A 12,079-nucleotide genomic window follows, 5' to 3' on the forward strand; every position below is an offset into this window, starting at 1 on the left:
GCTGCCCTGTCTTACTTCAGGTTAAGATACGTTTGGTATTGTTATGGCCAAGTTTGAGTCATACCCCCTGCATGTGTGGAGAGGGGACCTAGTCACATTCCATCTGACACTTGTAACATGCCATCTACCCTTTCTCAACCCAAGTTTCCTTAAGCATAAGAAGGGGAGCATTACATCAACCTCTGAATTAGGTGAGAAGCTCAAATGACAGTCAGGGGGGTTGGCAAGATGGTTCAGTAGGTACAGCTGCTGGCTGCCAAGCTTCATGACCTGAATTTAATCCTGGGATGGTGGGAGAAGAAAACTGACTCCTGAGACTGTCTTCTGACCTGCACATCTATGCCATGCAATGCAAACCTAAGTACACACACATGCACACACCCACACACCCACACCCACACACACCTACCCACCCACCCACACACACACACACACACACACACACACACACAAATAAACAAATAAATAATTTAAAATGGAGCCTACACACATGTGCACACACATGCAAATAAATACATATTTTAAAATTGAGCCTACCTACACACACACACACACACACACACACACACACACACACATGTGTATGCATGCATGGATACACACACAAAAAAAACTTTTTAAACAAAACCTGCAGCTTTAAGCTTTGGGATCCAACTGCCTTCTCTAGTCTTAGAACTGGAGCACAAGCTCAAAGATAGTGCTCACAGTGAAAGGCGACAATTTCCAGTGCCCAGAGAGCTGTAAAGTTGGGAGAAACTTCAGCTTGCTGTGGGACTTCAGAGGTGGGACCACCCGACCTGGCGGAAGAAAACATCTGAAAGTTTGCCATGGTCAGTCCCACAACTTGAAGTGAGGTATGGGGACTCAAGCCACAGAGGCTGGTTGTTAAACATGAGCTCTTTTGTTCCCTGGCTATTTCTCCAGCCACCGGCCGAGACTGTGCCCTGTCCAGTGCCCCCAGGCAAGGGTGAAGGGGAACAGCAGTGGGTTGCTGGAGGTCCAGGGGCACCTGGGAAGGATGGGTGGAGGGAGTATGAGCTACTTTGGCAGGAGGGAGTGAGTCTCAGCTCACTCCTCAGTCCGAAGGCTTCATTCTGGCTCATTGTTCCTCATTATCAGAGGTAGCTATGTTCAGGCGAAGGGCGAACATGATCCTAAATTTATGTCTCTGTGTGTGACCACGACAATGTGTGTTTTGTGTTCTTCTCCTGAAAAACTCCTCTTGTGACATGGCGACCCGGCTTGGACTTGGTCTTTCATGTGTGTTACCCACTCCGACTGGCACCCGCTGTCAGATTTTTCTTAAAGTCTGAAATGAGGGGCTAACCTTCTCTTCTCGGCTTTTTCTTCTCTGCTACCTATAATCTTGATGTGACTTACACAAAAGCAACTCAGTGGGAAACCCACTCAAGAAGGCTTTGACGAGGAACAATGGATGGGCACCTCTCAGAGGCCGGCCCGCCGCGTCGAGAGAAGGAGAATGGATTAAAGTTTAAAGATGTCATGTATGTTAACCGATCAGTATTGGTTTTATGTATTTTGTCAAAGAGACAGCAGCAGTGAGGCTGGGCCCATGAGGGTGAGGGGCTGCAAGGAGGGAGAGACAACCCCCCCACACTCGGCCGAAAGGCCTCACCAGCAGTAACAAGCCCAAGGATCTGGTGTGTTTGAAGAACAAGCATAACAATCACAAAGAAGAAAGGGCTGAGAGGAGATTGTCGTGGGATTGTTGTGTATGTCAGCTTTGTCCTTGCCACAATGGTGCAGGCCCGGAGCCAGGCGGTCATGGGGTAGCAGACGCTGCCCATTCAGCCTGGAGGCCTTTCTTCCAGGATAAAGCAGCAATCCGTCCCCAGAGCGAGCAGAAGCCCAAGGGAGTTGTGGGTGAGACCTGGAGACAGGTGACTAAAAGCAACCGACTCCCTGCTGGTCGTCCCTTATGGCCTGTCTCAGCACAGGCCAGGGTGGTCACCAGCCTGCATGGGGCTTCTGACCCTGCTCCTTGTGGTGCAGATTACCCACAATGCTCTGCTCTTCTGACAAGATACTGAAGAATAGATTCATACACACAGACACACAGACAGACACACATACAAACATACAGACACATACACACAGACACAGACAAACACACTAACACACACTCATACACTCACACACAGGCATACACACACAGGCACACACACATACACATGGACAGACAGGGGTACATACAAACACACTAACACACTCAGACACTCACACACAGAAACACACACAGCCACACACACAGGCACACACACATATACACAGACAGACACGGACACATACAAATGCACACACATAGATACACATGGACACATACAAACACACACACAGATACACATACAAACCCACAGACACAGATACACATAGACACACAAAGACACATACAAACACACAGACACATACAAACATACAAACACATACAAACACACAGACACATACACACAGACACAGACAAACACGCCAACAAACACTCATACATACATACACACACACAGAGGCACACATATACACAGGCACACACACACACACCACTATTCTCCTTAAAGGAAAACAGAATCCCCCACTCTGGCTTCCTTGGACCTCCAATTACTTTTCCATTCATAGGAAGCTCCTTTTGTGAAAGTGGCTAGAATATTCTCAAGCAGTAAATACGCTTCTTTCTGAAGTTGTCTAGACTTAGACAGAACAAACACAAGCCTCCTTGGAAGATGCTGGAGACGGCACAGAATGCACGGACAGGTAGGTCAGCCCTCATTCACAGACTAGGAGTCATCGAGGCGCTAGAAGCAGGGCATCCTAGGTGGATGCCCTCTGTGCAGAATACAGGTGAGAATCTCTGGCTCCTGTTGGGGTTGACAGTACAGCAGGTCCTGGTTGGCCTAAGTTTTCAGTCATCACAGGACTCGAATCGAGCAATTCCCGGCAGAGGAATAAGAGCAAAATCATCCCAATCCCCCAGTGAATTGGAAGGAAAATGGTGGCCCTGATAGAAGGTGGTGGAGGAGAGCCTAACTGGGTCTGTGCAGATTTATCCAGGATGGCTTCACCAAGAGTCCTGGCCATCCAGCAGTTCCCACAGATGGAAGTCCTTGGCCTCTGGAGATCTGGCCATGTTTAAATTGGGAATCTAATTTTCTTCTGAGATGCTGTGCAGGAGAAAACTGTAATAAATTATGTTCAGTAATAAATTATGTGGAGTCTCTTAAACAACAACGAAAAATGTCCAGTTGTCTCATGAGCCAGTTCTGAAAAATTAAGTAATACAAACTTCTAGGCAAACAAATTGCTACAAAGGTTGAGAACAGCCCTGAGCCACCACTTTCTCCTTATTTTTCTGTTACTCAAAGGCAGTGGTTCTCAATCTGTGGGGCATGACCCCTTCGAGGGGTCACCTAAGACCACTGAAAATCACAAATATTTACACAATGAGTCATATTACAAAATTACAATAAAAAGAGCAAAATCACAGTTATGAAGTAGCAACAGAAACAATTTTATGGTGGTGGGGGGTCACCATACAGGGCAGCAGCACTGCAGGGTCTCGGCATTGCTCTAAGGTCTTGGAGTTGCATCTGCTTGTTGTAGTTATATGGTAGGAATACTGTATCACGGTGCCCTTCCCCCGCCTCTTCCCAGCTCCATGTGCGATAGCTGATGGATCCGTCACAGAGCAGGAGAGGCGCCACTATCAGGGTCTTTTCTCTCAAAAGGCCAGTGTTAGGTCTCTTCAGCTCTCCATCCAGGGAATGGTCTGACCCAGATGCTTGGCCACCAGAGCCAGTGCCAATGAAAGAGGCCATGTTCTCTCTGAAAGGAGTCCTGTGAAGAAAGGAAAGAGATGGAAGGGATGGGAGGTTGTCTTGAAGGACACACAGGACGGAAATAGGAAGGTGTGCCCATGGATCTGCACATTCACACAACTTTTACACTCCCCTCCCTCTCTAAAAGACAGTGTTGTGTCAGGAGGAAAGTAACTTCTGATTACAAGCCCTTGTGATTCTGTGTGTGTGTGTGTGTGTGTGAGAGAGAGAGAGAGAGAGAGAGAGAGAGAGAGAGAGAGAGAGAGAGAGAGAGAGAGAGAGAATGACAGTGGTCACCTCTGTAAACGCCAAGTGTTGCAGAGCCACAAAGACATTTCATCTCCTACAGGAGGACCTAATTAAAGACTGCCTGAGGAACCAAAGATTACTGACATAGACAGTGTCAGCCAACCGAAACCACTGTTTAGAAGAGAAGCTTTCTTGGGACCAATGGGGCCTGGGTGGAGGGTATTAAAAGAACTTACCTCAGTGATCAGATGAGCCTGCAGCATTCTCACTTGCTCCTGTTGACTCTGCACCACCTCACCTCTGACCCCAAAGGATAGGTAGGGTGGGGCAATGAGTAGCCCACAGCTCAGACAACATCTGGCACCTAGTGTGGTCAGTTGAATACTTACTTCATCATCCTTGTCTTGTGACTACTTGTGAATCTCCTCCTCTGGGGGCTTGTGTTTGGGGAGGACAGCATCTCTCATAGAACCTGGTCCTGTCTCCAGCACTCAGATTACAGGCATGTGCTCCCATGCCCAACTTCAGATGCAAGTGATGGGAATCCTAACCAGGTCCTCATGCTTGAACAGCAGACATTCCACTGACTGAGTCACCTGCCTAGACTCCCATTGTCTATGTTTAATGAGAACAGCTTAAGGCCATATAGTTGATTCCAACAGCTGTTCTGGGCTGAGAAATAGAAACTACGATGGACAATGATTGGCTCTGGGGATCTCATCTTTTTTGGTCCCTAGGGCCTCTGCTGAGAAGCTGAAGCACTCCATGGAGTAGTCTAGAGAGGTCAAATCACCTTTAAGGCCATACAACTTAATCCTCAAGGTGAGGCTGGCAAATTTAAGTCTGGTGGCCACTATCATCACATGGGTAACTGTGAGCTCCCTCTTAGAGACTGTCCTTGCTCAGGGTTCTTCTTGCCCCTCCTTGAGTGAGCACAGGAAACAGACACCAGGTAATATCCAATAGTTATAAACCAGGCCTCACCTGTTAACCTCTAGCAGGAGTAATTGGATCTCACCTGAGCGTCCCAGGAACAAGTGTTGTCTTGGTCCCATCTTCTGGCTGAGGAAGCCAGGGTTTAGAGAAGTGCCCGAGGGTCACTCATGCAGCTCAGCTGGGACTAGAACCAAACAGTTTACTTCTAGAGTTCTCTCTCTTCAGCGTTATCTCAGTTGTCTCTCAGGATGTTGGAATTTCAGGCCTAGTGGTCCTAAAGCCTATTGGCTTCCTCTTAAGTTTGTTCAGTAGAAATCGGGAAGAATAAATAAGATGGAGTTTACAATAGCTGTCACTCAAAACCAGAGTGACCAGGAGGGGTGTGTCACTGCAGATTCAACCCGGGGGGGGGGTGGATCAAGAGGCAAAAGGGAGACAAATGTGAGTGTGTTTCAAGAGGCTGGCAGCTGCCTCTCCAGGTAAGTTTGGCCTTCCTCTACTCTCTCAGCTCAAAGGGTGACTGTCCCTTCAAGGTCCTGACAAACTAGGTTAAGTACCTTCATTCTGTGGTTTTGGATTGTAAAGGAGAAAAAAAAAACTGTATTCTGAGATTCTAGGTATGTGGTAGGCACTAATTTTTGTTTTTCTTTATGCTAGTCTCAGGCCCACATTAGTTAACCTCCCTAGTGCTGAAGTTATAAGAGAGTTTCACTGTGTCCAGCAGGGACCAGGCACTGTAGTGTCCAGGAATCTGGGATTATAGGAATATGTCACCAAGCCCAGCATACAGCAGGAACTGGAGGTGTCAACTGGAAAGTCCCATACAAGTCGCAGCAACCTTGTTTCTTTCTTAGGAGCAGGCATTCCCCCTCTAAAAAGCACATCCAAATCCGGGTCTCACTCACCCCCATTGTTGAGGAATCAACACATGTAATGAGGGTTAACCCACAACACCTCTGGGATAAAACCCACTTCCTAAGCACAGTTCAGCTCCACTCAGGCACCCAGGACTTTCCCTTCAATGCTCTTTCTCTTCCAGAGCCACACTTTGTGAGACACCATGGTTTTCATAGCAGATGAAATCAATTGGACCTTGGAAAAGTGTCAGCTGCTGAGAGTGAAGACAGGAGCAAAGGGGAAGAAATGCTTGAGGTTCTTACTAAGGACCGATGTTGGGTTTGACCTGAATAACACCTGAGAAATAAAGAATGCCGAACGTTATGCAATCCGTGGAGACAAATGTGCAAGAGTGGCTGGGACTCAGTGGAGCAAATTTCAAATGAGGCAGTTACCCATGGGAGTGGCAGAGGGTAGAGAGCCACAGATATAGGTTGCAGCAGATGAAATTTCAGCTAACTGCCCACAACAACCCTGCCAGCATAAGGAATAAAGAGAAACAGAGGCACAGGGGCCAGGGGAGGGGGATTCTATTGTCTAGAAGCGAAGTTCAGTTGTCTATCTGAAATGGGTAGGAGTCTTACTCAGATGGGGACTGGGTTGCCTAGCTCAGTGTTTTAGGAAACAGGGAGATAGCTCAGTCAGTAAATCACTCAAATAAGAGGACATAAGTTTATCCACAAGACACATATTTTTTTTTAAATCCAACCATAAAGATCTGTGTTTGTAATCCCAGACACGGAAACACAGAGACAAGTGAGTCCCTGTGGTTTGATGGACAATCAGTAAGCTCCTGGCCAATGAGAGATTTTGTCCTGAAAAGGGGGTTGGCTTCCAAGGATGACACCTGAGGTTGTTCTCATATACACCACACCACACACACACACACACACACACACACACACCACACCACACCACACCACACCATACATACACACCACACCACACATATGCACACAAATATACAAACATATGCGCACATATACAGACACACAAACACACATGCACACCCATGTGTATATACATACACATACATAGAAAGAGGGAGAGAGAACTGGAAATAGCCTGAAGATAATGCTTAAAGTGTGTACATAATTGGAGTGTACACCACAACGCAGGAGAAAAAAGAAACACTACTAATTTAACTCCAACATGGACAAAGCTCAAAATTACTCTCAACTACCATGGCCTAAGCCCTTTAACTTGTGTGTTTAAGAGGAGTTAAATTAAAATTCCTCCTTAAACTGTGGGAGAGACATGGATGATAAAGGTTGAGAAGCCAGACCCAAGACCACAGACATATAAAAATGGCTAAGGTATCAAATCTACAGAGAAAGCAAACAAATGAGCAAGCAAATGTGGGCTACGTGTGGGACTAGGGATCGAAGGAGTCACTGGGCTGGTGGGAATATTCTGAGCTTGAATTGTGGTAACGCTTGTGCAAGTTTGACAGTTTTTTAAAACTCACTAAGTCTGCATTTCAAGTAAGTATGTTTTCTGCTGCCTAAAATAAACTCCAATAAAGCTTTATTTATTTATCTGTAAGGAAGAGAGCAGGTGTGTGGATCTGAGAGTCCCAGCTCTGGTTCCCTTCTTCTCACGCCCCAGGCAAGGTGATACCGGCCGTTATGCCAACTTTGATAAAGTGGCTTGTTAACCAAATCTTTAGGAGGCTGTGAGGGGCCATATGAGATACAATGTTGCTACATCAGAATATCCCTTTCTAGAAAATGGGTAAAGCAATGGAGGGGGATGAGCAGAAAATCTGGGAGGAATTTGGGAGAAGACGTGGGAATTGGATATACCCGAGATACATTGTATGAAATTCTCCAAGAAATAACAAAAAAACGCTACATGAAAAGGAGAGGCCTGTTTAATGATGAGGTGCCTGAACATACTGAATTGCAGGGTCTAGTGATCCTACATGTAATCAGGACTGCATTTCATGAAGAAATGGTGAGCTATAGAAGGGCTCAAGCATGTGAGACAGTCTGGCTGTGTAACAACTCACTTTTGAGAGAATTGATCCAGTCCTCAAAGACCTAATATACAAGTAAAGTGAGCATTAATCCCTGGTGGGCACCCCAATGATCTAATGGTTTTCTATGTTCCGACTCTTAAAGTCTAGCTGCCCACTCCCATCCCACATGGGGTCAGCCGTGAGCTCTTAAACCTCTGTGTGCACTTCACACAATTACTTTCAGAGCTGTATTTAAAGTCCTCAGCACTGGGATGTGAGGGTCTGGGGGTAATGACCTTAGCGCCTCCATCTGAACTGCTCTGGATGTCTTTCATCTTCAGCCCTGAAGTGACTTACCAAGTCCTGGAGGGGCTGTCTTAAACCCATGATGGTTGTTACTCAACATTTGGATGTCCTTAAACTGGCTTATCACTTGTATATCTCCCCAGAGGCAACCTTATCTGCTGTGTGACAAGGGTAGCCCCCAGCTGGTACAAAAGAGAGACGTGTAAGTAAGTTATTAATGTCCTTGTTTAAGCAGAAGATTAATTCAGAAATATGACATTTTTGTCATAATGTAAATTCCTGGAGACTTCTTTACCTCAGACAGGCTTCCATGTCAAGTGTATAGAAGCAGCCCCCCCCCCCCAAATGTCTGGCCCTGGCTGTGGCAGTAGAAAGGAGACTGGGGAGAAGGGCTTCACAAAACAGAGCATTCTCGGGGAAAAAAAAATGTTCCTAGTATACAATGTGAAAGAGGCAAGTGCCATATGTCTGTCCCATTAATAGGGTCCAGTGGCTTGTGGCCCAACATTTTTTCCCCACTTTTCTCTCAGCATACTAGCCCACTCTCAGTCTTCCCTTTAAGTAAACTGTCTCTATTCCTACATCTACCAAGTGTCCCACACCTTGCCTTTAGACACAAGGCCCTGGGTACTTGTGTAGACGTCCTTGGACTATGAGCCACACCTCTAATTCAAACCATTCAGTCCCCCATCCGACCCCCAACTGGCGTGAACTCATAGGCCGCCTTAGGCAAAGTTTCCCATTAAGGCTGGGGCTCCTGTGAGGCAGGGGCAGAAAAAGCTAAAGGAGAGGATAGACAGAAGCGTCAGCTCCTGTGAGCAAAGAAAGCTGCAAAGACACCCAGAGAGACAGATTCTCTTGCCCCTCAGCTGTCTCCCCAGAAGGCACAGAAGGGAGGAAGGCACCAAGAGGGTGGAGTTAGCCAAGTAGGAGCAGGGCATTCTGGGTAAAATGCTGAGACCATCATAGGCTGATCCTGCTGAATGTGCATCAGGGTGTGTGCACAAGTAAGTTTGCTTGAAAGGGAAGGGGATTCAGTTATCTCGTATGTGCATGCTAAACTCAGGCGACACAAGGAGCTGGCCAGCCAGGGGCCCAGGAAAGCAACTCAATTCTCTGAACACAGTGGCCCTTAAAGAGTAAAAACAAGAGTGGGAGAGGCCAAGGAACCGCTAATTACACCTACCAAGCGACAAATCACTCGGAAAACATAAATACATTTTCAAGGACACTTGTCCACTAACGATGCTAAAGTGTTTTTCTTTCAGACCCCAGCAAGAAAATCTGAGGGATGAAACAAACTTCGATTATTTTAGTTTCTACTCAATTACCTGTTAATGGAAAAAATCTGGCACCAGCCGTAATGAGGCGGGCATGAGCTCACTGGCGCGGGGGTCGGGGCTGTCAGGGAAGGCTGCAACAAGCCCAGCCTTTATCAGCTTCTCTATAACCCTTTTCAAGCCGCTGTCACAGAGCCCACCCGGAGCAGGAGGGAAAGAAGGAACTTGGAATCTGCTCCAGGCCTCTGGGGCCCTCTGGGAAAAGGAAAATTGTTGTTGGCAAGTCAGCCTGGCTCCAGAAATTGATCCAGTGCCCCCCACTTGTCCATGCGGCAGCAGACAGAGCTAAGAATTTTGTTATAATTAAATAACAGGGTGCTGATTGGTTGCTAGAGGTGGTCTAGAAACTGGTGTTTAAAGACAGAGAACAAGGGTTACTATTCATAGGAAAATCCCAGCGTCTTAAAAATCCATCTGTTTCACTCCCAAATTTAGGCCAAAAAAATGCTCACTTGCTGTCTTTAAAAATACCACCTGCTTGGCGATGTTGTATAATGTGCCATTATGTAAGGGGGGAGGGAGACACAGGCTGGGCTGAAGGATGCTGTATGGTTGGGCAAGGTCCCCTCCCTCAGAAAACAGACACAGCCTTGCTCAGCTAAATTTACCAAAGGGTCTTAGGCCTGGAGTGTTTTGTCAGTATCAACTCAGTAAACTGCAGCCATGAGCACCCAGATACCCGGGCCTGGTTCCTACAGATACCCATCTCGTCCTTACCTAGCCTTATCTGGCCTAGATTGGAAGCTAGCAGCTAATGTGATTTGGTTTGCCCTTGGCTGTGAAGTTAACCCTCAGGTAGGCTGCCAAGTGAGGCCAAGGCCCCTGGAACCAAAGGTAGAAGTATCTGGACTCCATTCACCTAACTGCTACATATCTCACCAGCACTGGGGGCGGGGCATAGCAATAATGGGACACAGGGACCTTGTGAAACATCCCTATTTCTCCCAAGTGAACCAAATGTCCCAGTTTGACCTCACCGTGACAGCATTTCCCAGAAAAAACGTTGGGACTGTTTCTTTATGAGATTTCTATTCACCAAGTGGGGAAACTTGTCTCTGAACTCATGGCGGCAGGGGATGGGAGTCAAGAGGGAAATTACTGAGGAGAGGGGCTAAGATGCTCAAAGTACATAATTCATAAAAGTACCTTATGGAACCTTACAAAATATTAAAATAACAAAGGTAATAATTGTCCCTAGAGACCTGATAATCTTATACCTGCCAGGTTTTAGCCAGCCCAGGGCTCTTGGCTGCTAGCCATGGTGAAGGAAATAGAATTTGCATTATAGTACCAGGGCGAGACACCTGGAAGTTAAACAGGGTGGCTGGCCATCTGGGGGTCAAGCCAACAGGTGTCTGCTGAGTTCTGAGAACTTCGAACTGGGACGCTCTGTTGCTCCGGAGTTCCCAAGCCTGGACACCCACCCAAGATTGGAATCAAGTCTTGGAGCCATCTTCAGGATTGAAATTTCTTACATCAAAGAAACCCAAGAATTCGTGGCAGCAGAAGCCACCACAAAGCTACCTGATGTCAATTGCAAGGAATTGAGCCAACTAGCCTGTAGTCCTGCATTCTTCTGTGTGCTTTTGGCAAGATACTCCCAGGGCCCTTTCTCAGGACTCAGTTTCCTTTTGCCCATCTTCCCAGCTCTTGGAAATTAGACTGATGGACTTTATTGAGAGCAGACAAAGGCCTCTTGGAAATCTGACCTGAAAGGCTGGTATTCATTCAACTTCTGTTGGATTCCCCTTTGAGGCTCCAATAGAAAGAAGATTGTCCATGACAAAGGTGTCTGGGAACTTGTGATACCAAGGGGCACTTTGCAAGTCACCAATACATCTGGACTTCCCATTCCTCCCTCACCCTAAACTCTTCACTCCATAAAGCAAATATAAAACAGCAGGGTGGCTTCCACAAATGTTATCTGGACGTTGTTCATAGAAATCGAGTGTGTTCATTGGTTACACACTCATAGAGGTTATTCCAGAAACCTCATTCTGTGCATGAATTTTGATGGAAATCAATTGCTCAGTAATACTAACAAGAATGTAGTTGAGAAAGGAGGCAGCACATAGATCATTTTATTATTTAAGGAGCAACCAACACTGCCATTAGAACCTGGAGAAGGTTAGCTCAGCTTAACCTGAATTCCTCACCATTCCCCACGTCTAGTGGAAGAGCCTCCTGGGTTCGGGAGAACTGTCATGGCGTAGCTCCTGGAGACCCTCCTCTCAGGCCTTATTCCACAGACCACAGAACAGACACGGATCATTGTCATTCTCTTGCTTCTTCAGAACACATAAAACCCCAAGAACTTTTCATTCTTCTCAATGGCCAACACTGCTGTAAGCCTTTCAGTGGGCTGGAGTTCGAATAGCATATGATAAAGTAGAATCTCTGAGCACTGGGTGCAAACTTCCCTTCAGTGGCATAGTAACTCTAACTTACTTACCTACCCTACTGTAGGGAAACTGTCAGTTTGTATGAGTTTGGAGCTATTTATGAATGAATCTACCATGGCCAAGTATCAGTGTTAGACACATGGCACTTGAGTATCCTTTTCA

Source organism: Micromys minutus (genome assembly GCF_963924665.1).
Source record: "Micromys minutus genome assembly, chromosome: 2".
Lineage (NCBI taxonomy): Eukaryota > Metazoa > Chordata > Mammalia > Rodentia > Muridae > Micromys > Micromys minutus.